Here is a 27,105-nt window from a genome sequence, read left to right on the forward strand (position 1 = left end):
TTTCCACTCTTCCACATAAGCAGCGGACAAGACAATGTTGTTTTAGGCAGAGCTACCACTGCAGGGCTGGTTTTATTTTTCCCACTACTGTTTCCTAGTGAATTTTTAAAATTACCTCTCTTCACCACGCCTCACCCACACTGTACCTGGGCTTCCTATATGTGGGGGGAGCTCCCCCTCGTGAAGCAGCCATTTGGTAGTTGTGCCAGAATTCCAGCGGAATTCCAGGCTCAAAAAGTTTGGGTATGTCTGATCAGTTGTATCAATTTGAACTTTTAATTGTTCTAGTAGTCCACTCAAGCGGATCTCCAGAGCAGTAGCCTATAAATTTCCCAAGCAGCTCATTCACAACTGGAATTAAAATCTGGCTTGTTCCTTTTAACACTGACCCACAGTTTGTATAACTATAAGGCCCCTTTGCTTCACGGTTTCGGTAGTAATACCACATCTCAGGGAAATGCATCGAGGATATCAGGGATAGCTGTTCTTTGTGGTCTAGCAGAGGTTTCCACTTTTAGCAGCCAGCCTTGAGGGAAAGGGAATAAAAATTCTTGTGTTTCAGGGCCCGGAGCAAACTATTATTAGCTTATATTTTTGAATACTGCGGGCCACCGCCCTTGGAAGCAAGATCCAGAGAATGGTTTGTACGTTGTTATGAGAAACAGACTGTTTTCAGCACATTCCCTAAACATGATACAGCTGGCCTGAAAATACTCACATGGCACCGGGAAGATGAGGGATCCCTTTGAAAAAATATTTCTGATTGGTGTTGTTTAAGTGTTGGGGGGAAGGGGTGGGGGAGACAAACACACCAGTCATTCCCTGTTTACAAGCAAATGCAGCGGCACCGCAACATAGAGGCTTCCATATCCGGAGAAAACAAAACAAGATGAACTCCACTTTTGTTTTCCATCATTCAGCTGTTTGATGCTGCTGATGGAGGTGAAAAATGCTGGAGGCGCAGCAGGGGTCCAGAATAGTGTTTGCACTGAAAAAGGGGGAGAAGTTATTTGAAAATGCTGCCATCACAATAAAGGGACGGGAGTGGCAAGGATTCAGGCACCAAAAAGTCTTAAACCCTCGTACCTTAGAGACCGCATTACCCCATATGCCCCTACTCGGCCTCTGCGTTCAGCAGAGGCCAATTTGCTGGTGGCTCCTGGCCCCTCCATGATGTGGCTGGCCTCCACACGGGCCGGGGCCTTTATGGCCCTGGCCCCGGCCTGGTGGAACACTCTTCCTCCAGCTGTCCGGGCCCTGCGGGACCTTGGTGAATTCTGCAGGGCCTGCAAGACTGAATTGTTCCGCCAGGCCTTTGGAGTGTCCAGTCGCTGAGTAGGGCACCCCCTCTTACTCACTTACTTCTACCATTCTATTTTTGTTTACATCTACGTTACCCTCCTAGGGAGGAGTCCGGCCGTTCCCTCCTTTGGGGAGGCTTTTTAATAAATTGGGTTATGGGACGCCTGTTATTATTGTATTGACCGCTGTATTAATGGATTTTAATGGATTTTAGTAAATGTAATAATTGTTTATGTGGTCACTATTGTGATCTTTTGTTATAAACTGTATATATGTTGATGTTGTTGTGCACCGCCCAGAGCCCCTTGGGGATGGGGCGGTCTACAAATCTAAACAATAAACAAACAAACAAACCAGAAAAAGAGCTCTTCAGATGAGGCTGGTGACTGGCAGGAGACAGACCAATCAGGTGGGAGCCCATTCAGGTGATGTGTTGATGTCTTTAATTTGCCTGTGACACTCTAGCATTCAAAACTCTATTGTTTTACTACATAGTTTTGACAGAAAGCTAAAGCATCATCACAGACACGACCTAATTTATGATCATGCCAGAAGTGAGATTACTGTATCACCAGCAATGCGAATTTACCCCATTCACCACTTTTTGTCCATTTGCCAAGCTGAGGCGTAGCATGGCTTGAGGGAGGTGGTATTTCAGAGCATGTGACATCAGATCCTTTGTGACAGTTCAGACTTTTCCCCAATATCTAAGGCAAAGACCATAGACACTGGGGAAATCCATGGACCATCATGGAGGATGTGTTGATTGAGGAATCCCTCCAACCTCTATAGTTTTTATCATAGAGATTGGGGAGATTTCCAGAGTGTCACCATCAACACTGTTCCCCCCACCACCACCATTTTTCTCCTGCTCTTCCAATTATTAACAGTGGGGGATTGACTACTATTAGCTAGCAGATGCCTGACTAGGCGTAGAGTCAGGGGAAGGCAAATCCAACACTGAGCTTGTAAAATAACTAATATATAGACTACATTCAAGAAGTGATGAATTGACTGTGTTGGGAGAATGTCTAAGCTTCTCCCTGTTATGAGGTGCCCATTTATTCTAGGGTAGGCTCTGGCCTTCATTTTGTGACATCTGAATAGAAAGTTTCTGTTAACACAGGCTCTGCAACGTCCTGAAAGAAAGAAGCATTTGTAACAGTCTAAGACTTTCCGTTGTACCCCAGAAGGCCACAAACATTATAGGACGAGCCAAGGAGAGAGAATATAGCAGCTTGGAAAAGAACTGACCCCCACAGTCCAGCAAGTCACCGTCTCCCTCCTGAGAATAGCTGGATTACTCACACTTTCTGTAGGTGGGAACCGCCCTATATAAAACGGCTGCTCCTTGCTTGGGAGCCAAGCACTGTACATTGAATCGCATGGAAAGAACTTTGTCATTTCTGAAAGGTTATAACAAGCACTTAGATAATGGTGCCAGCTGAAATGGGAGGGGAGAGGAGAGATGAAGAAAAACAACCTCTCTTCCAGCGGCGTATTTTTCTCTGGGAGAATGGAAGACCTGCATATAAAATATTTCAGAATCCAAGATGACAGTGCTGGGCCTGCGGCAGCTGTTTAGTTAAGACACCCATATGGTCACTTGGGCCACACATTCAGTGAGCCAGCATGGGGTAGTGGTTACGTGCGGTGAACTCTGATCCGGAGAACCGAGTTTGACTCCCCATTCCTCCATATGAATGGCAGACTCTAACCTGGAGAACTTGATTTGTTTCCTCACTCCTCATAAAGCCTGCTGGGTAACCTTGGGCTAGTCATAGTTCTCTCAGAATTGTGTCAGCCCCACCTACCTTACAAGGTGTCTGTGGTGGGGAGAGGAAGGGAAGGAATTTCTTATTTTATTTCTATGTAACCTTCCCTTTATAGTTAGTTAATTCATATATAAAAAGACACTGAGAATCTGTCTCTTCTGTTCTACTCTGCTAATACATACACCATTTGTGTATATATATACATGTATGTATGTGTGTGTGTATATATGTGTGTGTATGTGTGTGTATATGTGTGAGTGTGTACACACACACAAACATATACATATACACACCCCCAACAAAGGGTCATAGCTAAGGTGACCAGATGGTCACCTTTGTGAACCGGGATGGGGGGTAGGCGGCCATGCGCGCGCAGCTGCATGAGCGCACTGCCTTCTGGGGCTTGCCGTTTCCTGCCCTGTCACAGGGCGGCAAACGGCAAGCCCCAGAAGGCCGTGCGGCAGCCTCCCAAAAATCGGGACAATTTGAAGAACCCACGGGACGTGGGACAAATTGTTTAAAGGCGGGACTGTCCCGCCAAAAGTGGGACAGCTGGTCAGCCTAGTCATAGCCCAATGGTGGAAGGCTTTGGGTTGCCAGTATCCAGGTGGGGCCTGACCATCTCCTGCTAGGTTACAGAAATCAGTTCTCCTGGAGAAAATAACTGCTGAGGAACATTGACTCTATGGTATTGTGTCTTGCTGAGGTCCCACCCTCCCCAGGCTCCGCCCCCAAATCTCCAACTGGCAGCCATAACAAAGCCCAAATTTCAGGACCTTCATCCCTTAACATTGCTAACCTCTAGATGAGAAAAAAAATGGCCGTTCACTTGCAGTTCAATCTGCATGATAAACAGAAGTGATTAGCGGAGCTAAACAATACTTCTGAAAGTCCCACTGTTCTCCAGACTGCAGAAGTCAGTACCCCTGGAGGTAGGGCTTTCAGCTCTGGGTTGGGAAACGCCTGGAGATTTGGTGGGCGGAGCCTGAGGAGGGAGGGGTTTGGGAAGGGAGAGTATAGTGCAGTGGTGGCGAACCTATGGCACAGGTGCCAGAGGTGGCACTCAGAGCCCTCTTTGTGGGCACGCGAGCTGTCGCCCCAGTTTGGGCACTTGGCAGTGGCATAGTGCCAAGGGGGCGAAGGGTGCATGATGTACTGGGCACGTGCCCCTACAGGGGAGTGGAGAGGGTGTTTTGGGGGCAGGCGGGGGTGTTTCGGGACATTCTGGGGGCATTCCAGGGCAAGGTGGGGGCGTGAAAGTGGCACAGGGCGCATACGTGGCCCAGGTGCAGTTTGCCCTTGCTCCGCCCCTGGCATTTGGTCTCTAAAAGGTTCGCCATCACTGGTATGGTGCCATAGAGTCCACCTACCAAAGCAGTCATTTTCTGATCTCTGTTGGCTGGAGATTGGTTGTGATAGCTCCAGCCACCACCTGGAGGCTGGCAACCGGATCTGAAGGAAACAGCTTATTTGAAGAAAGAACTCTACAGCATTACACCCTGCTGTGCTCCCTCCCTCCCTCCCCCATGCCCAGCCTCGACATTAGCCTCAAATTTCTAGGAATGTCTCAACCTGGAACTGACAACTCCATCCCTGCTCATTGAGGGATTCATGTGAGAGAGGTAGGGAAAGCAGAATTGTTTGAATCCCCAACCGGATTTAAAGGAGAGGTGGTACAATCCCGCCCTCCCCCAGTGTTTCCCAAGGGAGACATTCTTTTTTTAAAAAAAAATGGCCGTTCACTTGCAGTTCAATCTGCATGATAAACAGAAGCGATTAGCAGAGCTAAACAATATTTCAATATTTCTTGGCAATACGAGAAGGTTGAATATATTTGAACTCGTCTGTGTTTTTGCTCCTTTATTGGCACTTAGACTCCAGCGGCACCAAATGAATCATGCAAGTCACAAGTAAATACAGCAAAACCCCGTGGTCACGCCATACAAGGTCATTAATTGTTCATAAGTCACAGGCTGGCTTTTGCTAATGCGTATTTAACAGAGACCGGGTAAAACTCACAGCCCAGGGAATGTATCAAAGATTTTCACTGCATCTCTCTTCTATCTGGCCAGCTGGGGCAGTTTAGCATTGTGTGCATGCTCACACTAAAGAAGATCCCCAGATCATAATCACAGTTGTGTGTACCTTATGATCAGTGGTGGGATTCAGCCGGTTCGCACCACTTCAGAAGAACCGGTTGCTAAAATGGTGCTTGCAAACAACCCGGTGTTCAATTATTTGAATCCCACCACCAGAACCGGTTGTTCAATTATTTGAACCTCACCACTGTGTTATGATGCTATGGCTATGCTGATCAGATACAGAACTTGGCATTACAACTATGATTAAAGCGTGCAGGAGAAATGGCGGCTCTTGGATGGTGTTTGCACAGGACAAGACTTGCCGTTTCTAGGTTGGGAAATTCCTTGAGCTATGGGGGTGAACCCGACGGAGAGGAAGGACTTCAGCAAGATATATTGTTCTAGAGCAGTGGTGGTGAACCTTTGGCACTCCAGATGTTAAGGACTACAATTCCCATCAGCCCCTGCCAGCATGGCCAATTGGCCATGCTGGCAGGGGCTGATGGGAATTGTAGTCCATAACACCTGGAGTGCCAAAGGTTCGCCACCACTGTTCTAGAGGCAGCTCTCCAGACCTGTCAGTTCCTCCAGGGGCACCAATCTCTGTAGTCTGGAAACCAGCTGGAACTCTGGGAGAACTCCAGTCCTGAAGTTACAAATTATCTCCAAATATGAGAAGTCAGTTTCCCTGGAGACAGTGGCTGCTTTGAAGGGTGGAATCTATGGAATTACACCCAACAGGAGCCCCCCTCCCCAAACCCCACCTTTCCCAGGAGCCATCAAGTTCCTGCAATGCACGGACACAGAATCAAAATCAACTGGACACCTTTGTGTTCATCTACTCAACACCTTTGGTCCTCAGGTGAACCCCCCCAAAAAAGTTTGAGGGGAGGAGGAGGGGGAAGAGCCATTTCCCATGCAGCTGCAACAGGGCCCTGTCTGCTTCCAGACGTACCGGGACGCAAGTGGGGGCAAATTGCATCTCTGTTCACTGGACACGCAGAAATTAGCATGTTCAGTAATGAGCCCGCCAGTGAGGCGTATCTCCTTTTGACTTTTGACAGCGCTTCGCTTTTAAGCACTATCAAAATAATGCATATTATTATTGTGCACTAAAAGGGAGAAAATTGGAGCATTATGCTGTAATGGGTCAGCACATCTACTGGCGGGGAGGGAGGTCAGAAGGGGGCACGAGGTGGGGAGGCATCGATACATGTGGCAATATCAAGGCCATGCACACTCGATCTGGAAGAGGCCAACGATGTTCTCAGCTGGCACTGAGAAAGCAGGATGGGCTGGATGGAGAGACGGAACTAATCTTTACTCTTGACAAGATGGAGATGCTGTTGCTTAGGAATTTGGTATACCAGAGGGGCTAGTTAGTATCTCCCAAAGGTGCAGATTTGCACTCTGGGAGCATTTCTTGATCCTACTTTGCACCCAAATACAGTCCCTTTTTGAACAAATCACCAAAAATATTTGGAAAACATTTTCAGCCTCCCCGCTTTACCTTGATATATGTCTGCACACCCCTTTGAAACAATTCCTGGCCACCATTACATGATTTTACCCTTTTTTTAGTTTGTTGGATGAATCACGCTTCCGTGATGCACAACTTTGTACTGTGATTCTTCGTACTTCCTATAATCAATGCCATGAAGTTTAGGGCAGGCAGGGAGGCATGGAAAATGTCTTAAAGAGATCGCACAGCCGTGAAGCTGTCCTGAAAACATTTCCGCCTAAAGGACCGGTTTTAATGGCAATTCCCTGAAAACGTTTTGAGGCTGGAAATAAAATGTTTTGAGGCTGGAATGTTTTGAGGCTGGAAATAAAATGTTTTCAGAACCAAAGGGAGGAAAAGCAGTGCAGAACTCCACGGAGGAAACATTTTATTTTCTGCCCTGAAACGTTTTAAAAGGTTTGTGCGGAAAGGGGCAATGTTAGCAGCTCTGTCCACCAATGTCTTTTCATTAACTTGGGTTGAACCCAGTCTCTTTTGAAGAACCCTAATCTGGCTATGCTTGTCAGTAATGAGCCCGCCAGTGAGACTGCTGTAGTGTTCTTCAACTGGGGGTAGTTCAAATGAAACGGTTAGGTTAGACTACAGCAGGTTAGACTGCTGTAGTGTTCTTCAACTGGGGGTAGTTCAAATGAAACGTTCTCAGGTTGTGTAAGAAAACCACTCTGCAATTGCTGACAGAGTTGGTCTGACAGAGTTGCTGACAGAGTTGGTCTGTTTTGACCACAGGGCTGATTTCTGTTCTGTCCTTTTCTAGGACCCATTCAAAGTGCTCGTTTTGACTTCAAATAACTCATTTATTACATTTTCATTCTTAATTTAGTTGATTTGGGGCTTATATCCTGCCCTACCCCAGCCAAAGACAGAGTTCAGGATGACTTACGCACAGACGGTATATAAGACCATACAATTCACTTACAAACTCACATCTTAAATACATTTGGATTATCTGGCCATGCTACCATCTAAAGAGACTTTCCAAATTCTGAAGAGAAGGCTGTTTTTTGACCAGGAACATCAGATCCTACTCGAAAAGACTTCCAGGAGTTCTCCTTTAGCTCTAGGTATCACCTACATTGGTAATAAGGGGGCTCAATACCTGCACCAGATAACCGTGCCCAGGCTCCGTAGAGCAATGATGTTGGCCTGTTGCAATGCCCTTCCATCAGCCATATCAACAGGGAGATTCACTAAAACCCCTTACCGCCAAAGGCTATGCATATGCAACGGGAACTGTGTTGACTCTATAGACCATATTTTACTTTATTGTCCACTTTACACAGTACCCAGAGTCAAATACTTGTCACCTCTGCTACTCAAAAAGAGTATGCCATCCGACTTGCAACAGCTTACCTTTCTGTTGGACAGCCCCAGTAGTGATTGCAAACGATGCAGTCACCAAAATTTTTGGATTTGTATATAAAACAGCGCTTTAGAAGCAAATCCTGAACATCAGCCTTCTCTACCTGTACATTTATTTTAGTTTCCCTCTACTTGGTTAAGTGGATCTGTGTATATAATGTTGTTACGCCAATAAAGGTTCTTTGTTAAAAAAAATACATTTGAAAAGTTTTGGTGTGACTAAATTATCCAACGGGGAGGAGATAACATGAAAAAATATAGTAAGGAATCATCGGGGGCCAGGGAGACAGGGCAACTCTAGAGCAGCAGGAGTTCAATAGAGTATAATGCCTTAGAGTCCACCTTCCAAAGCAGCTATTTTCTCCAGGGGAACTTATCCCTATAGTCTGGAGATCAGTTGAATTCCAGGAGACTGCTAGGTCCCACCGGAGGATTACAACAATCTCAGGATTACACTGAGAACATCTTGCCCTGAACCCTCTTGAATACCTGTGACCACCCTGTCCTGCCCACAGTAGAGCTGGCTAGCAAGCAGAACTTCTAAAGGTCAACTTCTGCAGTATCCTAAACCACAACATGCTGTAAGCGCAGGAAACCATAAGCTCCGGTCTCCAGCGGATCGTCTTACAGGGTTAAACATGCTCTTTATTGTCCTCCATACGTCTTCCAGCAGCCAGAAGAGATTTTTCTGCCTCTAAGCAGCAGCTCGACGGGGCTTTTTTTTTTAAAGGAATGTTTTTTTTCCTAACTTTCATTCTTCAATTTGTTTTGCAGTTTTCAATATATTCAATTTTTATCTCCTCTCTCAAGAATCCTCTGTCAGCACATGAAAAGGGATACCGAGTTCAGCAGCTACATCAGCAAGAAAACAGCACTATATATCATTACATTGATACGGTTGACTTTTCAGCATCTTAAAAAAAAACTCTCCGTGGTGCAAATGCTACAGCGGAATGGAAAAGCTAAGTGCAAGGTCCAGTGGCGGCCGTAGAGGCAATTCAAAAATTTAACAGCAGAAGGACGTTTTGGCCATAATGCAACAGATGGAGGGGTTTTTTTTGTTTTTAAAAAAGGATAGAACAAAACACTGAAAACCAGCATGGCCACAAGAGGCCAATGATTCAGACAAATAAAATGCGTTCTGGGATCTTAGAAAACAGGGAACCTTAAAAACAAGGCTGTCTTGTTAAAAGACCGAGCTCTTTTACAGCATCCATCTTTATGAGATATTCTAAACAATAGGTCCCCAAAGTCAACACCTGTCCTGTGCCCATCGAGTGCCTTCAAAATTGGGCAGGGTCACAAGAGGCCTTTGCCCAACAAGGCCTGTAATTGGCCACTGGAGATTTGATTGACTTTATAGATTTCTCAGAAGGTTGTTTGGGCAGCAGCTGCCATCTCGATGCAAGAATCTTTACAATGTAGTTGAATGTAAGAAGAAGACTCCACCCACACACAGGATTTGCATTCACCAATACTGCTGTTGCTGCAGGGCATGAAAATGTGAATCACTCCTTGGATTGATAAGCCCCACCCGCAATACAATACTATCAACCACATCTTTGCATAACAAGTTCCACCCAAACACTTACTGATTAGTTCCCCACCATGGGACATGGACAAAATATACCCCAAACACTTCCTTCTCTCTGGACACAGTGTGTTAACAGACTTCCCTCTGTGATACACCTCTGAATATGCCAGCCACAGATGCAGGCGAAACATTAGGAACAAGATGCACCAGACCACGCCCACACAGCCCGGAAAACCCACCAGAACCAGTAAGAAGAAGAGTTTAGATTTATACCCCCCTTTCTCTACTGCAAGGAGACTCAAAGTGGCTTTCAAACTGCTTCCCCTCCCCACAACAACACTTTGTGAGGGAGGTGGGGCTGAGAGAGTTCGGAGAGAACTGTGACTGGCCCAAGGTCACCCAGCAGGAATGTAGGAGTGCGGAAACACATCTGGTTCACCAGATAAGCCTCGGCCACTCAGGTGGAGGAGTGGGGGAATCAAACCTGATTCTCCAGATTAGAATCCAGCTGCTCTTAACCACTACACCACCCTACTGAGTCCTTCCCTTCCCTAAACCCCACCCTTCCAGACTCCACACTCAAATCTCCAGGCACCTCCAAACCCGGAGATGACAACTTTATGCCCATTAGCTTGAAAAGTTTAGACACCTATGTCCTAAACCAGTGATGGTGAACCTTTTCGAGACCGAGTGCCCAAATTGCAACCCAAAGCCCACTTATTTATTGCAAAGTGCCAACACAGCAATTTAACCTGAATACTGAGGTTTTAGTTTATAAAAAAACGGTTGGCTCCGAGGCATGCATTACTTGGGAGTAAGCTTGGTGGCAGTCGGTGGCTTTGCTTTGAAGCAACTGTGCAACTCTTCCAACAGGTGAATCACGACCCTAGGAGAGTTTACTCAGAAGCAAGCCCCATTGCCAGAAACCGAGCTTACTCCCAGGTAAGGGATTGCACTTTAGTTCTTCGCATGAAAATCAATGGGGTTTAACAGCGCTTAACAGGGTTACCTACACTGCCTGCCCAAAACTAGGACTTGGGTTTAATGCTAATTATCAAGCCCAGTGGCCCAGGCCAGCCTAAATGTGTTGGGGGGGGGGGCGACTCTGTTTGCACGTGCCCACAGAGAGGGCTCTGAGTGCCACCTCTGGCACCCGTGCCATAGGTTCGCCACCACTGTCCTAAACCTTCCTTCCTGGGAACTAAACCCTTTTTCGCCTCTGTGTTAGACAACCGTCTGATGGCAGCAATACCCAGAAACCCTTTTTTTCTCAACTCAGAACTACACAAAGTGGTGAGCATTCCCCTTCAAAACGCTTGCCAAGCGTGTGGGAGTAGTCAAAAGGATGCTTGCAAAATTAATATTTGCCCACATACGCATCCACAGAAAGGCCGAAAGAACTACAATTCCCATCAGCCCCAGCTATCTAATAAATTCCAGCCACGTGCCAACTGTGGACGCCGTCCTGCTCCGTTGACAAACGCCACCAACTGTGCGGATGCAAATACACTTGAAATGTTGCCTGCTTCATATTACAAACAAGACAGAAATCTGAGAATATGGCAGCAGGGGTGTCAGCCCAGCAGAAAGTGAACTGTGTGTGCAAAGCCAGACAATTTGTGCCACACTATTTGCATGGATTGTGCCGCTGATTTTTGGCTTGCGGGCATATCCTAGAACATGCCTAACAGCGTTTCATGCTAATTCATCATCTCTGTCACACACGGTCTTCTTTCACCCATGGTTCCAGCTTCGTAAGGACCTTTGCATGCCAATTCCAAGGAGAAAGCTACTCTTTGGAACACAGAGCATAGTACCAGGGGAGAGAACTGCAAAAAGCATCGCACTGATGTTAGGGTGTTGAAAGGCACAGGGGAGGTCAGTCAGCAGCTGAGACGTCACCCACCCTCTTCCACATTTAGACGAGCATTTTTCAAGCAACAGGCCTCCATTTCTCCGTGATAAATTTTCGGATGTGACAGAAAACGTTACAGCCAAGCAGGAGATAGTCCACAGCATCTGCCTGTTGCCACTGTCATAGACTTCTTTTATTAAGCTGACAAATTACGTTGGTGGCAGGGTTTGTTTGGGGTCTTTTGGAACAGCTGGCTGTTAATCCAATAGCTGTGATTTGTCGTTCATTCATCCCTAAGATTAATTCCAATTGGCTCCAGTCCAGGCCGAAGTACGTTCCTAGGCCTAACTAGGGATGCTTCTGAAATTCTCCCCAGCCGCATTTCTGCTTGGCTGTTCAAGTTCCAAATTTGCCCAGTGCGGATTCGAAAGTTGAACAGATGCATTAGGAATTCAGAGCACAGCGGATTGCCAGAGCCTTGATTTCTTCTCTGCGTTAGCCACACGCACTGGTGTATTTATCAAGCATAGCGGAGAAAGAACAGAAAGGAAAAGAAAGAAATCCTGATGCAATTAAGAGCGCCCAATGCTACCAAAACGGCAACTTAAAAATGGGCTGCCTGAAACAGATTAAACAGCAGAAATAAAAATTCAGCAGATAAAATGCTCCATGGATTAAAAAAAACCCACAATAGGGCCGATTTTTTTTGTACCTACAATTCCTCACACTCAGCTATTACTCTGTCCAGTGTGAACATAAGCTAAGTGTTTTGGTTGCACAGTGTGCCTGTCAGGCACATTTCTCACAAGTATTCCTCCTCTCGCTGCCCCTCTATCCTCGTCAGGATGGGCAGATTAGAAGAAGAGTAGGTTTTTATACTCCACTTTTTTTGTACCACAAGGAGTCTCAAAGTATAGTGTGACCAGACGTCCCGCTTTTGGCGGGACAGTCCCGCTTTTGATTAATTTGTCCCACATCCCACGGGGTTTTTTTAATGTCCTGATTTTTGGAAGGCTGCTGCACTGCCTTCTCGGGCTCTCCCCTATTTCCCGCCCTGTCACAGGGCAGGAAACGGGAGCGCCCCAGAAGGCAATGCAGCAGCGCGGGAGGCTGCCACACTGCCTTCTCGGGCGCTCCCCTGTGACGGCGGGAAACAGGGGTTTGGCAGTGTGGCAGCTTCCCACGCTCCCTTTTCCCGCCCTGTGACAAAATCAAACCTCTTTCTCCAGATTACAGTCTTCCCACTCTCAACCACTACACCACACAGGTTAGAAATTAATATTCCTTGCAATTACACACATCTTAGTTATGTTGCCTTTCTCCTGCTTTTCCACAGAAATCAGAAAGATGGAGCTTTTCACGTTCCACTCGGCTGGTAAACAAACACCTGGTCCTCCTCTCTCTCGGAAGATCGTTTTGAAAAGCAGCACCGGCTATAACTCAGGCGCAGGAGAACGATGCTGATACTAGAGGTAACTTATGTCCTCTCGGAGTGAAGCGCCACTCAGCCACAACAGGCTCCGAGCCCCAGGGCAAGTTGGTACTCGGGATGCGGGGCCTGTCCATTGTAGGTTAATGAGATTCTTTGTATGCATGAGCCACAATTTATGGAGTTCGGAGCATCCCTCGCCAGTTCAGATCAGTTCATCAATTATGGTTGTGCTTTACAAAGACAGAAATGCCACCTGGTCCAGACACGACATTCAGCTGTCAGGTTCCACGGGGAGATAAATGCCAGCCTGCGACAACAGCTTCCATCCACCATGCTGTTTCTCTTTGCATTTTTTTAAAAAATTCACAGCTTATCTTCGCCTCAGCCACAACGCGGTGTGAGAATTCCAAAGGTGGCCACAGGCCCAAAAAGGTCGAAGAGGCCCTGTCCTAGAGTGTTGTGGGTGTGGGGACTGGAAGTGACATCACTATGACATAGGGCCTTTCCCCACTTACCTTAAGGCCCGCGCTACTTGAGGAGAGTAGCACGGGGTCCCCCCGCACTCCCCACGAGAGGGGCGGTGACAGCGCAGCCGCCCCGACGCTGCCGCTGCCGTGCCCCCTCAGTGTGAGGCATTCCTGGGACTCTCTTGCAAAGGAAGCACACAGGTGACCCACGCAGAAGTGGCGGAGATTAAAATTGGGGATGCACCAGTGCTGCACCAGGGATGCCGTGCGCTGGGAATTGCGCGCAGCAACCCTCGGACAAAGGTAAGTGGGGAAAGGGCCATAATTCCATCATCCCCATTAACTCCTGCTGCAGGACTGGGGGATAGCCACTGGGGGCAGGAGGCAACCTGGCAAACCGAGAAAAGCTCATTGGTGACACTTGGGAGAAAGAGGCAAGTCCTTGATTTCTCCCATCCAAGTGCCAACCAGGGCTGACCTTGCGTAGATTCTCAGATCTGAAGAAATCTGGGTAGCCTGTAACTTCCAGGTCTTGATCATTTAACAGAGCTGGTTTGTCATTGCCTGCCTCTTCATAGCAACCCTGGACTTCCTTGGTGGGTCCCTATCTAAGTATTAACCAGGGCTGACCTTGTATCACTACTGAGATCCAACTACATCAAGGGAGCCTGCCAGACTACATGCCTATTGCTGTGGCCTGCCCTTTCTTCAAAGCAAAAAATGACTGGAAGAGGACTCGCCACCCGCACAATCTCCAGCAGATTACGAACGAAGTGAGAGACAAGATGCTTGCAATCGCCCATTTCACATTTTGATGATTACCTCCCAAAGCTTCCCCCAATTACTGGCATCCGTACCCAGCAATTTGCTCTCCCATTGCCCATCCTGTATGGTGTTCACAAGCCAAGAAAATGTTTGTTCTTGGGGCTAAAGATACACCAGGAAAACATAAGTGTCCTGCAATCTGTTATTGACAGTTTCAAAGAGAACCGCACCAGCATGTGAAGTGGCAGACGGCAGCTCACAACACTGCGGTGTTCTTGCGTGCGGTCTGGTGCCAAGATGCATCGCTTCTGTTCCCATCACCGCCACCCAGACCCTTGGAAATGTACCTTGAAATCCTACTAATTTTATTGAGGTGGGTGGGTGGGTGGGTGGGTGTGGGTGGGGAGGTTAGTATCTCTGCCATGGCTAACGCTGATGATGGCCACTAACCTGGATAGCTTTAGAAGGGGCTTGGACAGATTTATGGAGGAGAAGTCGATTTATGGCTACCAATCTTGATCCTCTTTGATCTGAGATTGCAAATGCCTTAGCAGTCCAGGTGCTCGGGAGCAACAGCTGCAGAAGGCAACTGCTTTCACATCCTGCTGTGAGCTCCCAAAGGCACCTGGTGGGCCACTGCGAGTAGCAGAGAGCTGGACTAGATGGACTCTGGCCTGATCCAGCTGGCTTGTTCTTATGTTATTATGTTTTGGAAGAGGCTGATTTTGGAAGACTGATAATCCTAGCAATTTGCACCAATTTCAACATGACAAAAATAGTGACAGTTAGAAAAAAAATGAAAGGTTGGATCCAGCCAACTTTCATCCAATTCCAGTGTTGACTGATATGTTGTCGCTTCCAAGTTTCATCTGGAAGTGACGTCACAACATTCCAGGAAGTCTCTGAACTCTATAACTTTACCACAGCATTTTGGGGATTTCTTGCTCGCTCAACATTTGAGCATAAGAAGGGATGGGCAGTGGGGCAGGATTCTGCCTGGTATAACTGGAAAAAAATGGTAAAGTCTATCCACTGGTGGTGACATTGGTCCTCGTTTAAGAGGTCCAGTTATTTAGAAACATGTCTTGAGCTTGGGTCATCCAGGAAGAAAGTAATGTGAAAGGCCTGGAGTTTCCAAAAGAGAGGTGGAAGTTTTCCCCTGTCTTAGCATAAGAAACAGACCTTCCCACAATTCTTTCTCTCTCACACACTGGACATAAATCCATTGCATTTAAGCTATCGCCTCTGTTGCCAGAGCTACACTTAGCTGATGTTACAGGTGGGAAAATAACTAGCTTCAGGGAGGTTTGTCAGATGATTGATGCCATGATAATTTGAGTGGGTGTCCCTTTGCCCAACAAATTTCCAAATCTGATCTCCACCCTCCATTTCCTTTCAAGCTCAGAGAGACACGATGCCATCTCCATTACAAAACGGGTCTCCTAACAATGGCCGCCGAACAGCACTGAACATCTTTCCACCCTCTTTTCACCATAACCTGTTTTTTGTTCATCTAACAAAAGAATTAATAAGGTACGGAAGAATGTTTGATATGGTAATAGGAAAAGGAAATGCAAGTTATGGCCTACAAAGTATGTCAAACTTGAGAATAAAGACTTTCTAAAAGTACTTCTTGAAAAGTTAGCATACTTTCTCTCTCACACACACACCCAAGCTCTAATTCATGACATTTAAACTACCTCCTTTGTTATCAGAGCTACACCAATAATTTGGTGCGGCTGCATTGAATGGTAGGGATCCTCGTGCCCCAGAGTAGTAAGCTCAGTCTGCTCAGAACCTGAGTTCGATCCCAGTGGAAGTCGGTTTCAGGTAGGCGGCTCTAGGTTGACTCAGTTTTCCATCCTTCAGTGGTCAGGGAAATAGTATAGTATTCAGGAGCATAGTATAGATGACTGGAGAAGGCAATAACAAACCACCCCATAAAACATAGTCTGCCTAGAAAACATTGCGTTATGATGTCACCCCATGGATAAATAATGACCCATGCTTGCATGGAATGGTAGAGAAAGTGGAGATGTTTCTTCATAAAGGAACTTCTCAACATCTTAGTAAACCTACCCAAGCATCTTTGTGAGTATCTGCTAATTGTCAGCGCCGGAAACATACAAGTTCAATAAAGTCCAGAAGTGTTTGCTTCTTGTATCAAGGACATTCTTTAATTCCCCTTAGATTCTTTAAGTACCCACCTAAGCTCACTATAAAAAACCCAATCCCCACCCCCAGGATTATTCAACTTCAAAGAGAGGGAAAGTGGTTGGGTCTTTTCCCTTTTGACATTTCGTCCTCAGTGCCAAGCAAGCCAGAAGAGATACTAGGAGTTCAGTGAATGGATATTCCAGTGACATCCCCTCCTTCCTTTCATATTTTATTTTCAGGTTCATGGAACTCAATTCCATTTGCACTAAACCCAGTTCCAGTCAGGGTCACAGAGAAAATGGGGGCTGAAGCCTTCATTTCTTCACACTGTTTTCCCAATCTGAGAGAGTCTCGAAAGAGCTGCTATTAGCCTACGTGTGGCAAATGTAATGTTAGACATGGGTAACCGGATGTTTGCTTCAAAAAAGTGTATAGCAACTACCCAGGTTTCAGACTTGGAAAATAACATAGCAGAGAAAGTTTAAAATCTCCTTCTCCTCACAGCATGATACCAACTAGAACTGGGCCCCTGTGTACCTTAAAACTGTACTTGAAAACCTCTGGGAGATCCTTTGTGATGTTCCCACAATTTTGTCTGGCTTGACCTTGAGAGACAGCAAAAGAATGCCAGATCATGTAGAGGGACTCACAGTTCATGTATGCATTTTAACCTATATTTCCCCATTCCGCCTAGAAGCGCAACCACTATACCACACTGCCTTTTTGGAGGGGAAAACAAGAAACCCTCATTCAAGGTGGTGGAGCTGGGACTCAAGTTGCATGCTCAATTCAAGGGAACAGAGACAGAAAAGAAAGCCTGAGATCAGATAATGGCCAGTTGTCCAAGAGACTGCTGGAGAATCCAGAGACCAAAAACAAATGGGTTAGTCAAAATCAGGCAAGGGTCAGGAAACCAACAGATAGAGCACATGTGGAGAAATGAGGAATCAAACCCAGTTCTCCACACTAGAGTCCACCTGCTCTAACCACTACACCACACTGGCTCTCCTTGGAGTGACTTTGGACAGAGACAAAGGGGGAGAAAAGCAAAAGGAAAAGTCGTGGCCGGCCTTAGCAGCCTGTTTCCATTGATGTTCAAAATGAGATTCCACTCGTGTGCTTGGCCGCAGTGGAAAACAGCAGCAGAGAAGGTCAAATTAGACCTGCCAACTTGTAATAAAGCTGTTTGATCCAAATCTGGGCCCAACAGAAAACTGCACACGTTCAGCTCTGGCCAAACTGTCAGGAAAGCTGGAAGCCAAATGCCTCTGTTGCAGCCTCAGAAGATAAGCAGCACAGAGAAGGGAAAGAGCTCCATCTGTAAAGGAGTCTCATTTCAGCTTGCTTGCTGGACAAGAGTTGCCCGCCGTTCAGGAGGTTTTCTGCTCTCCAGAATTTGAAAAAAGAAATTGGCTCTACATTACATGAATGATGGTTTCTGAATGATTCAAGGGGTGAGTCATCTCAAGCAAATTTGCATATATTTGCTTATTTTGCATAAGGGACGTCACAGCTGATGTAGGGGGTGGGGAGACAACTGCAGAAGGCAGCCAGCCTACGGTTGCCCATCTCCAAGTAGCCAGCTGGACATTTTCCAAAATTACAGCTCGCCTCTAGGTTACAGAGATCATAGAATCATAGAGTTGGAAGAGACCTCAAGGGCCATCAAGTCCAACCCCCTGCAATGCAGGAATGCACAATCAAAGCGCTCCTGACAGATGGAGATGCAGCCTCTTTTTTAAAACCTCCAGAGACTCTACCACACTCTGAGGTGCATTCCACTGTTGAACAGCCCTTACTGTCTGGAAGTTTTTCCTGATATTTAGGTGGAATCTCTTCTCCTTGAACCTTGAACCTTGAAAATGGTCACCATGTCATTACATCCCTTCAAAGTCTTTCCCCTCCCCAAACCCCGCCCTTCTCAGGCTCCACCCCCCAAATATCTGGGTATTTCACAGCCTGGAACTGAAAACCCTACTTGCTCTATATCTCATCTTCCATTCCCACAACAGACACCTGGTGGGCCACTGCGAGTAGCAGAGAGCTGGACTAGATGGACTCTGGTCTGATCCAGCTGGCTTGTTCTTATGTTTTATGAGGCAGGTGGGGCTGAGAGAGTTCTGAGAGAACTGTGATTGGCTGAAGGTCATCCAGCAGGCTTCATGTGGAAGGGCAGGGAAGCAAATCCAGTTCACCAGATAAGCGCCTGCCACTCAGGTGGGGGAGTGGGGAATCAAACCCAGTGTTCCAGATTAGAGTCCACCTGCTCTTCACCACTACACCACGCTGCTTCTCAAGAGTAGTTGAGATCAGAACAGCTTAAGAACAGCTGAGATCAGCTGAAGAAAAATTAAAGGGATAGCGGCCTTGACCGTAGGGTTGCTAACCTCCAGGTGGCGTCTGGAGTTCTCTCAGGATTGAAACTCATCTATGCTACAGAGCAGGGGTCTTCAAACTATGGCCCTCCAGATGTTCATGGACTACAATTCCCATCAGCCCTGCCACTTGGTCATGCTGGCAGGGGCTGATGGGAATTGTAGTCCATGAACATCTGGAGGGCCACTCGTTAGACCTACTACTAAGCTTAGTTTCATGGAGAAAATGGTTCCCTTGGAGGGTGGACTCTAAGGTATTATAACTCACTGGGATTCCTCCCCTCCCCAAACTCCACACTCCACAGGCTCCACACACCCCCTAAATCAGTGATGGCGAACCTTTTCGAGACCGAGTGCCCAAATTGCAACCCAAAACCCATTTATTTATTGCAAAGTGCTGGCAATTTAACCTGAATACTGAGGTTTAAGTTTAGAAAAAGCTGTTGGCTCCGAGGCGTGCATTACTCGGGAGTAAGCTTGGTGGTAGTCGGTGGCTTTGCTTTGAAGCAGCTGTGCAACTCTTCCAACGGGTGAATCACGACCCTAGGAGGGTTTACTCAGAAGCAAGCCCCATTGCCAGCAACTGAGCTTACTCCCAGGTAAAGAGATTGCACTTTAGTTCTTTGCACTTGAAAATCAGTGGGGTTTAACAGCGCTTAACAGGATCATCTACACTGCTTCCCCAAAACTAGGTCTTAGGTTTAAGGCTAATAATCGAGCCCAGCAGCCCAAGCCAGCCTTGATGTGTGTGTGTGTGTGTGGGGGGGGGGCTGGCACTATGTTTGTGCGTGCCCACTGAGAGGGCTCTGAGTGCCACCTCTGGCACCCGTGCCATAGGTTCGCCACCACTGCCCTAAATCTCCAGGAAGTTCCTAATGTAGAGTTGGTGAGTCTGATTGCAGGAGAGGTCAGCCTGCTTAACGAAGAATCCTAGAAGAAGAGTCAGAGTGGAGTTTGCAGAATGGAATTCCCACAGTTCCTTCCAGACTAATTCACCGCACTGAGTAAGTAAAGGTTTCATTATCACATTGACCAAGCCTGAACAGGTAGAGACGGCTACAATCTATCCGTTTCTCCCCTTAGAGATTTCTGCCTCTGCACGGCTCACTGGCAACCGACTGGGAGCAGTTTTCAGCCAAACGAGTCACTTGTTTTCGTAACGCGCATTCAAATCATCATGTGTCATCATCCCCAAGAGGCATAATTGCCCTACATCTTCCCCCATTCAAAGAACACCCAAAATGTTCCAAGCACCCCTGAAGTACCGTGGTGCATGCCCAATTAACTTAATTGTGCATCATCAAATGCTCCTGATTCATGCAGACCCAATCCGCAGCTGTCATTTTGATGGACGTTATCAAGAGTTTTGTTTTCGATCCTTAAAAAAAAACCCCATGCACACGCAAAGTGGAAATTTATCAATCAATTATGACATTTGGGTTATTGTTGCTCATAGCAATCCAGCAAAGCGGTCTCGGACTCCACGAATATCAGTGCTTGCATCAGTTCAACGTCACGCACGAGAAGCCAGATTTGAATGCAAGCCCACCAGCTATTTTGACCCCACTTCTATATAGGAATGCAAACAATCCCTTTCCTATGCAGCTGCAACCTTTATTTCCAAGTGATGTTTGAACGCGTGTGCTAGTTCTTCCTGCTGTGCAGGGAGCCCTCTTCTGGAGAAACACAAAAAAGGTGAGAGTTTGTCTGCTTTCTATAATTCACTGTAGATGTTTCAAAAGAACTGGGCAGTCTTTGCTCTCATGTCCCATTACAATTAACAGCCCAAAACCTGTGTTTTCATCTTGAATTCTAGATTCTCAGGAACTTTCATAAGACAAATATTAGGGAACTGTTGGGGGGGGGGGCGGGTCGTTTCTTGCCAGTCCTAACAAATGGGCAGCCCGTTCAACTTCATGATCTTCCAGAATCCTGGCAATTCTGTTCTATGTTTTATGCCTTTTATGAAGTCAGTGGCCAGATTTACCACTTGGATTTCTATGTGAAACTCCCTTACCCCACCTTTTATGGTGTCTGTCCTGCCAATTTAATGTTCCCTGCAGTTTCCTTTTATGAAATAAAACCCTCAAAGTAATACACATTTTTAGAAAGTCCCCATTATGACATCTGTCAAGTCCCCCATCTGTTGGAAAGAAGACAGACATTTCCCAGCTGCCAGTCATGTTATAAGGAACATAAACCAAAGCTCTTTAGAGGTCTAGGGATCTAGAAACTATCCTGTTTTAGGCATGTCCCAAATATACCACCTTTGAGCTCATAGACGAGATAAGGGTGTTTAAAAAACAACACAAATATATCTCAAAACAAGTGCACACACCACGGCGACAGTGTGAGGGTACTACAATTTGGTAGTCGGTAATGAATGTATTTCAGTGGGAATTAAATTCTAGTTTTTGTGCTTAGGAGGCAGAAGCATATCTAGGGAAAATGTAGCCTGGTGCAAAATCTGAGTTTTGTGCACCGCCCCCCCCCCCCATATGGGCAGCTGCCCTCCCCCACCAAGGCCAAATAACATGAGGTGTGGGGGCGATTTTCTGCCCCCCCATGTGACTAAATGGTCGCAGCCCGAGGACATTTGTCCCTCTGGGCAATACACCCCTGCAAGGAGGTCCATTTGCACTTGGCACAAAGTAGCAATAAGGAACACACATTAAAACCTGTGGTGGCTCCCAACCTGTGAACAGATCCAATTGACCACAGGCTAGGGACCAACACATGCTACAGAAGCCGGGGTACGGGGCATCCATTCCATATCTTCCTTCTAGAAATGCATGCACAATGCAGATACATGGGGTGTTTTTTGCATTTTTCCAAGAACACAGAAAGAGAAAATACAACTCAGACACATTTCCTCACGTAAGGTACGAATCTGGCAATGTAATGTTCCCATGTAAGTACGAAGATGCAGCCCTTCAAGCATGCCACGGTCTCCCCTCACCAATGAAATGGGACCCACACTGTGTGGTTTTGACAGAATCCTACCATCTGGTGCAACTTTACACTCCTTCACCCAGTGCTGTGTATTAAACCTGTAAGCTGTTTCTGTGTGATGAAACATAGCGTGTGCCCATTGATGCACTGAGCAGAAAGCATTACTTTCACACACACACCCCGACCACAACTTAGGACATTATTCCTAAACCAAATTCTGCTCTTCTCTGCAAGGCAAGGTTGCAGTAACAGATTTAGACAGCTGCTAAATCAGCGGATGAAGATCAATTTGTGCTGTTTCCCCTCATAGGGTATCGGAAAATGAGTTGTTGCTTCTGCTGAGAAAGGGGGGGGGGGAGAATAACCACCTTGGCAAAAGTGTTCCCACCCAAATCTCTGCCAGACGATTGCTTCAGCAGCTTGTTCCGCTCTCTGTTGTTTACTTCTCCGGCAGCACGAAAGTCTTTCCCGAGCTGAGTCAAACAATCCACCCAAGTGGCCTCCCAGATAGCAGGCCGTTCTCTCGCCAGCTGTTGAATTTGTTCATGCCAACGCCTCTTGCTCCATATATTTCTATCAAGAAACAGGGTTTATCTCAGGGCACTGGTACAATCAACCTGTCACTCCTTTCCAAAAGAAGAGGTTCTCGGTTCCAGACTGGCTGGGACTCGCTATGCTTAGTCGCAGGGAGGAGAGGCCGCAGTTCAAAAGGTTCAGCACATTTTTTTCCCATGCATGTTCAATCCGTGGCCTCACAGGTAGCGCAGAGATACGGAACATCTCTGCTAGAGAAGAGGCTGCCTGTCAGAGCATCCAACTCTGCCAAACAGAACCACCATCTGATACTAGAAACTGTGCCTTTCTAAATATGGAAGAGGCAGGCTGTGGGCTTAGTGTGTGGCAAGAAAGAAGCACTTGGTGCATGCTCAGAGTTTAAGGTTGCCAGCTTTGGAGTGGGGATTCCTGGAGGTTTGGGCACATAACCTGTGTAGAAGGAGACTGTTGGGAAGGGGGAGGTTTTCAGCAGAGCATGATGCCATCAAGTCCAAAGCAGCCATGTTCTCCGGAGGAACTGGTCACCGTTGTCTGAAGATCGGTTGTCATTTTGGGAGATCGCCAGGTGCCACCTGGAGGGTGGCAACCCTATCTGGGCGGTTGACTTTATGTGGTTCTAGGATGGAAATAAGTTCAGAGGCTGAGCCCGAAATGGCATTCACTTTTGAGGCGGCCAGTCCCACTTGACAGTGTGGAAGGTAGACCATAATATGCACAAACAATGAAATACAGCAGAGAAGAACACACAATGCTGCCACCCCAGAAAGACACAGGCACTGTGAGGCTGAACCCTGAACGTTTTGACTTAGCAGACCAACAGGACACAAGAGAAGGCTTAGAGATCCTTTGTCATAGAGCAAACAAGCTACATTTTAGGTGCACCTTGCAGGACGAATGCCCGACCCTTACAACAACCTTGCAAGGTCAACCAAAGGTGAGAGAACTTGTCTGGGCCATGGGTTACACTCATAAGCTCATGGCTGCACTGTAATTTCGAGCTTCACTCCTTACTAAGTATGCACAGAATTGCAAACGTAGCCATCGGTTGACTGTGCCATGAAATAACCTTTGCTGCTAAGAGCATTTCTAGATCATCCTCTGTGAATCAACATGTGAATCTGCCTTTCACTGACTCTACCTTTTGGCTCAGGGGTCTGTAACCTGTGGCTCTCCAGATGTTCATGGACTACAATTTCCATCAACCCCTGCCAGCATGACCAATTGGCCATGCTGGCAGGGACTGAAAAAAAGGTTTGTAGTCCCTTGAGATCTAGTAGAGCCTGAGTCCTGGGCTCACTGTCACTATCAAGATCAGTATGGTCTACTCAGACTGCAGCTGCTCCCCAGGGTCTCTGGTTGAGGCCTTTCCCATCCCCTGCCACCTGGTCCTTCTAACTGGAGATGCTGGGGATTGAACCCGGAACCTTTCACAAGCAAAGCAGATCCTCTACCACTGATCAATATCCCCTCCCTGAACCAACCACCCTCCCCCTCCCCATGTAGTTCTTGGCCCTCAACTCCAGTCAAGACAAACAGAACCCCTTAATCATCTGCATAGCATACCCCAAAGCAATAGAGATCTCAAGATGTCTCACACTATGGGAGACTGTAATGTGGACATCTCAAACAAAGGAGCCAAGTTACATGTTATAAATAAAGCGCATTTTACACTTCCTCTTGTACTTCTTTAATACCACCTGTGGGGATACCATAAATACCGCATATCAATAACGTGTGCTAGCAACCGGCAGTCATAACAACTTAATTCTATCAATCTGTCGGGTTTTCTTTTGCACTCCACTTACATACTTCCAAAAACATGCTTGCAATCTTCCCCACATTGTTTACACATGCCGATTGTACATTTCAGTTCCACATCTAAATGCCATGCCAGGAGCCCATACCATAATATCTCTATAGCTTATGTTGCTTTGGAGCCACTTCAGAGAATCTACCCATACTGGCTTGCAATCCCATGCCAGCATTTTCACACAACAGAAGCTCCATAGTATGGGTCGGGCCACATGCTAATTTGAAGTTTTCCAAGCCTTCCTGCTTAGGGTACCACAGCCCCAACCAACACACTTCAGGAGTGACTTCCCTTGTTCCCCCAATACTGAAGAGACTGTTCAAACAACGGTATATTATTCACGCATGGCAACCCTGTGGCGTAGCTCCTGCAGGCATTGGCAACGGGCCACGTGGGTTACTTCAATGTCTGCCAAGATCATCACTCATCGGGTTCCAGAAATCTTTTGGAGTAAACGTGGACTTCTGTTAGACCTACTGCCAGGTGAAAACGAGTCAACTTGTTGATGGACCCAGCTTCTGAATGTGTCTGACCACGTGCTGTGCACTGTTGCGCACCTTTGGTTGTACAACTAGATTACAGTCTGGCACCTTACAGACCAACAAGGGGGGGGGGGGGTTACAAGCTTTTGGTACTCAAAGCTTCTTTGGTCAGACACTGACAGTCATATGTTCTTTCTACTCCTCCTCATGCTGCTTGTAAACTAAAAAACAGGAATCCCTTTGGGAAGTAGCAACAGATGGATCTAAAGTCCCAGGAAGCAGGCAAACGTTTGCAACCTGTGTTGTCTGCCAGCGAGACAAAAAAGCTAGACTGCCAAATGCAAAATGGGCAAGCATGCATTTCCCATGCCTCTGGGGAAACCGGGCACACACAAAACCACAGAAGACGGCTTAGGATGGCTCGATTGTGAACGCGACCATCTCCTTGAGGGTTAAAGCCCGAGCAAGTCACCTCCCCTGGCCCCAAAAGGAATTTCCTTCCAGATCCCTGAAGCCCCACCAAGCCAGACCCAGAGCGATGCTGACCCAAGATGAGGTTCAGGCTACTGGAAAGGTGGGGGTACAAAAAAAAAAACAAAAACCCACCCAGGCAGAAGCTGCGAAAAAGATCACGCCGCAAAGGAGCTCCAAACATCGCTTGCTAAAATGAACAGGGCATCTCAATTGCAAAGGGAATCCAGGCGGGCGGAGGAGAAGTTGGAGCCCGGGCGAGTTCCTGGGCTGTGATTGACAGTGACAGCGGGCATCACACCAGGCGCTGGGCTTTCTGCAAAGCTGGGTGGGATTCTTCCTCCCCCAGCCTTTTGGGCAGAGAAGATCTATTACTGTACAGAAAGGAGGGGGTGTTGACAGACAGACAGCCACCCGGTGCCCCCAGTTCGCCAGCGCTCCCGAAGAGGCAAGGGAGGCAGGCATCTGGGCACTGACTTCTGCCAGGCTCGCCCGTCTCTGAACCTCATCTTCCCCCCCCCCACCCCCACCCCCTAAAAAAGGTCATCAATAAAAGGATCTGCCGACAACTGATCTCTCCAGAAGCCACCGAAGGGGGGAAGAGGCAGATGAAAGTTGCGGTATTCGGTGACGCTTCGAACCTCCCCGCAGATGCACTTGAGGGATCCCCCCTTACCCTCGGGGTGAGGAGAAACCCATTGGCATGCACACCAGCGGCACGTATGTGCAGCTAATTTCTGGCCCCTGGAAAGCACCGAGGCATCCCCTCCTCGCGGTGATTCTCTTCCCCGCCGCCGAAGACAGCCTTCTCCCAGCCAGCCTTGCCATCGCAGAGCAAACCAGACGCTTCCCAATGGCCAGATGCGGTGCACAGAGCCACAAATAAAACAGGGGGGGGGGGGAACCCCACGACATTCCACACCCCAGTGAAGCCCGTGCAAAAAGCCCCTTACCTGGGGACAGAAGGCGGGGAGAGGGTTAAGCTGTGCGTGGCGTTGCATTTTATGCTCCAGCCCCCACAAGTAGAGACGGGCGGCTGTTTCATTCATGCACTTGGCTGCACTGAGCATATTTTCACTGTGGAACAGCCTCTGAGAAGAGAGAGAGAGAGAGAGAGAGAGAGAGAGCGCAGGACTGCCTCGAGAGCTAGCCAACTTCCCAAATAGATCAGCGGCAGCATCATCAAAGCATTGGATAGAGGCTGGTGGCCAGAGCCAATGGCTTTACAAGGATGATTTCTCCACAAATCATCCTCCTTTTTTGCATCATACAGTATCTGGCATGCACGCCTTGCAGATCAGGGCACCTCCAGAAAAAGCAAGGGGCCACCGATAACTTAAGAAATCGCGCTTTATGGATTTCCAGGAGGGTGGGGGCCATTTCTCCTTCCCTTTTAGGAGTGGATTCGTATTGGAAGGAACAAGGGTGCCTTAGAGCAGCGGGGCCCCCAAAGAAAGGCCCTCTTTATTGAAATGTTAATCAAGACCCGCGCTTTATTTTGCCATAAATCACAGGAAAGACCCAACCGGCCTCCAGATACTTTTCAACTATAGAAGGCTGACATAGTCGAGTTCTTTCAGGTGGACGAGGCAAAAGAGAAAAAAAAAAATCCTGATTGCCTTTTCTGCTTTCGCTCCATCTCGCAAATCACAAGGAGGACAGATCAATTCTCTGCTTGACAAAAAAAAATCCATCATAGAGCAATAGATTTTATTAACTGCTCAGGTTATGGTGGGACGCCGGCTTTCAGACTCGCTGAGCAGAAATCGGCAAGAGAAGTTCTAAAAAGTCCATGTCCTTCGATGGCAAAAAACCCCACCCTTTTCTTTCACGGGAATGAGATGCAGTTTCTAGCGATGGTTCATACCATGTTTCCCCGAATATAAGACAGTGTCTTATATTAATTTTTGCTCCCAAAGATGCGCTATGTCTTATTTTCAGGGGTGTGTATATTTCTGTGAAACTTGTCTGTTAGATGGGCGTACTTCCAAACAAAAAACTTTGGCAACGTCTTACTTTTTGGGGGGGGATGCCTTATATTTCGAAATTCGGCAAAACCTCTACTACGTCTTATTTTCCGGGGATGTCTTATATTCCGGGAAACAGGGTAACAGTGTTTTGCTTTGCACCGAAGTGGTTTCTTAGAGAGGGTAGTGTTCAGCTTTAGTCACACAACAATCTTATAAAGTAGGCTGGTTTTTATTTCTGTGC

At 47.2% G+C, this 27,105-nt stretch overlaps 1 protein-coding gene across 1 annotated transcript in view; it reads right to left on the reverse strand.

Annotated features, from left to right (window-relative positions):
• Positions 1-26,040, reverse strand: part of CDH13 (cadherin 13) — a 714,654-nt gene extending 688,614 nt beyond the window's left edge. Inside the window, exon 1 of the mRNA XM_048515605.1 lies at positions 25,852-26,040. The gene's annotated coding sequence lies outside the window, so the exon portion shown is untranslated. The remainder of the gene's footprint in view (positions 1-25,851) is intronic.
• Between the last annotated feature and the right edge of the window lie 1,065 nt (positions 26,041-27,105).

The sequence above is a fragment of the Sphaerodactylus townsendi genome, linkage group LG14 (genome assembly GCF_021028975.2).
Source record: "Sphaerodactylus townsendi isolate TG3544 linkage group LG14, MPM_Stown_v2.3, whole genome shotgun sequence".
Lineage (NCBI taxonomy): Eukaryota > Metazoa > Chordata > Lepidosauria > Squamata > Sphaerodactylidae > Sphaerodactylus > Sphaerodactylus townsendi.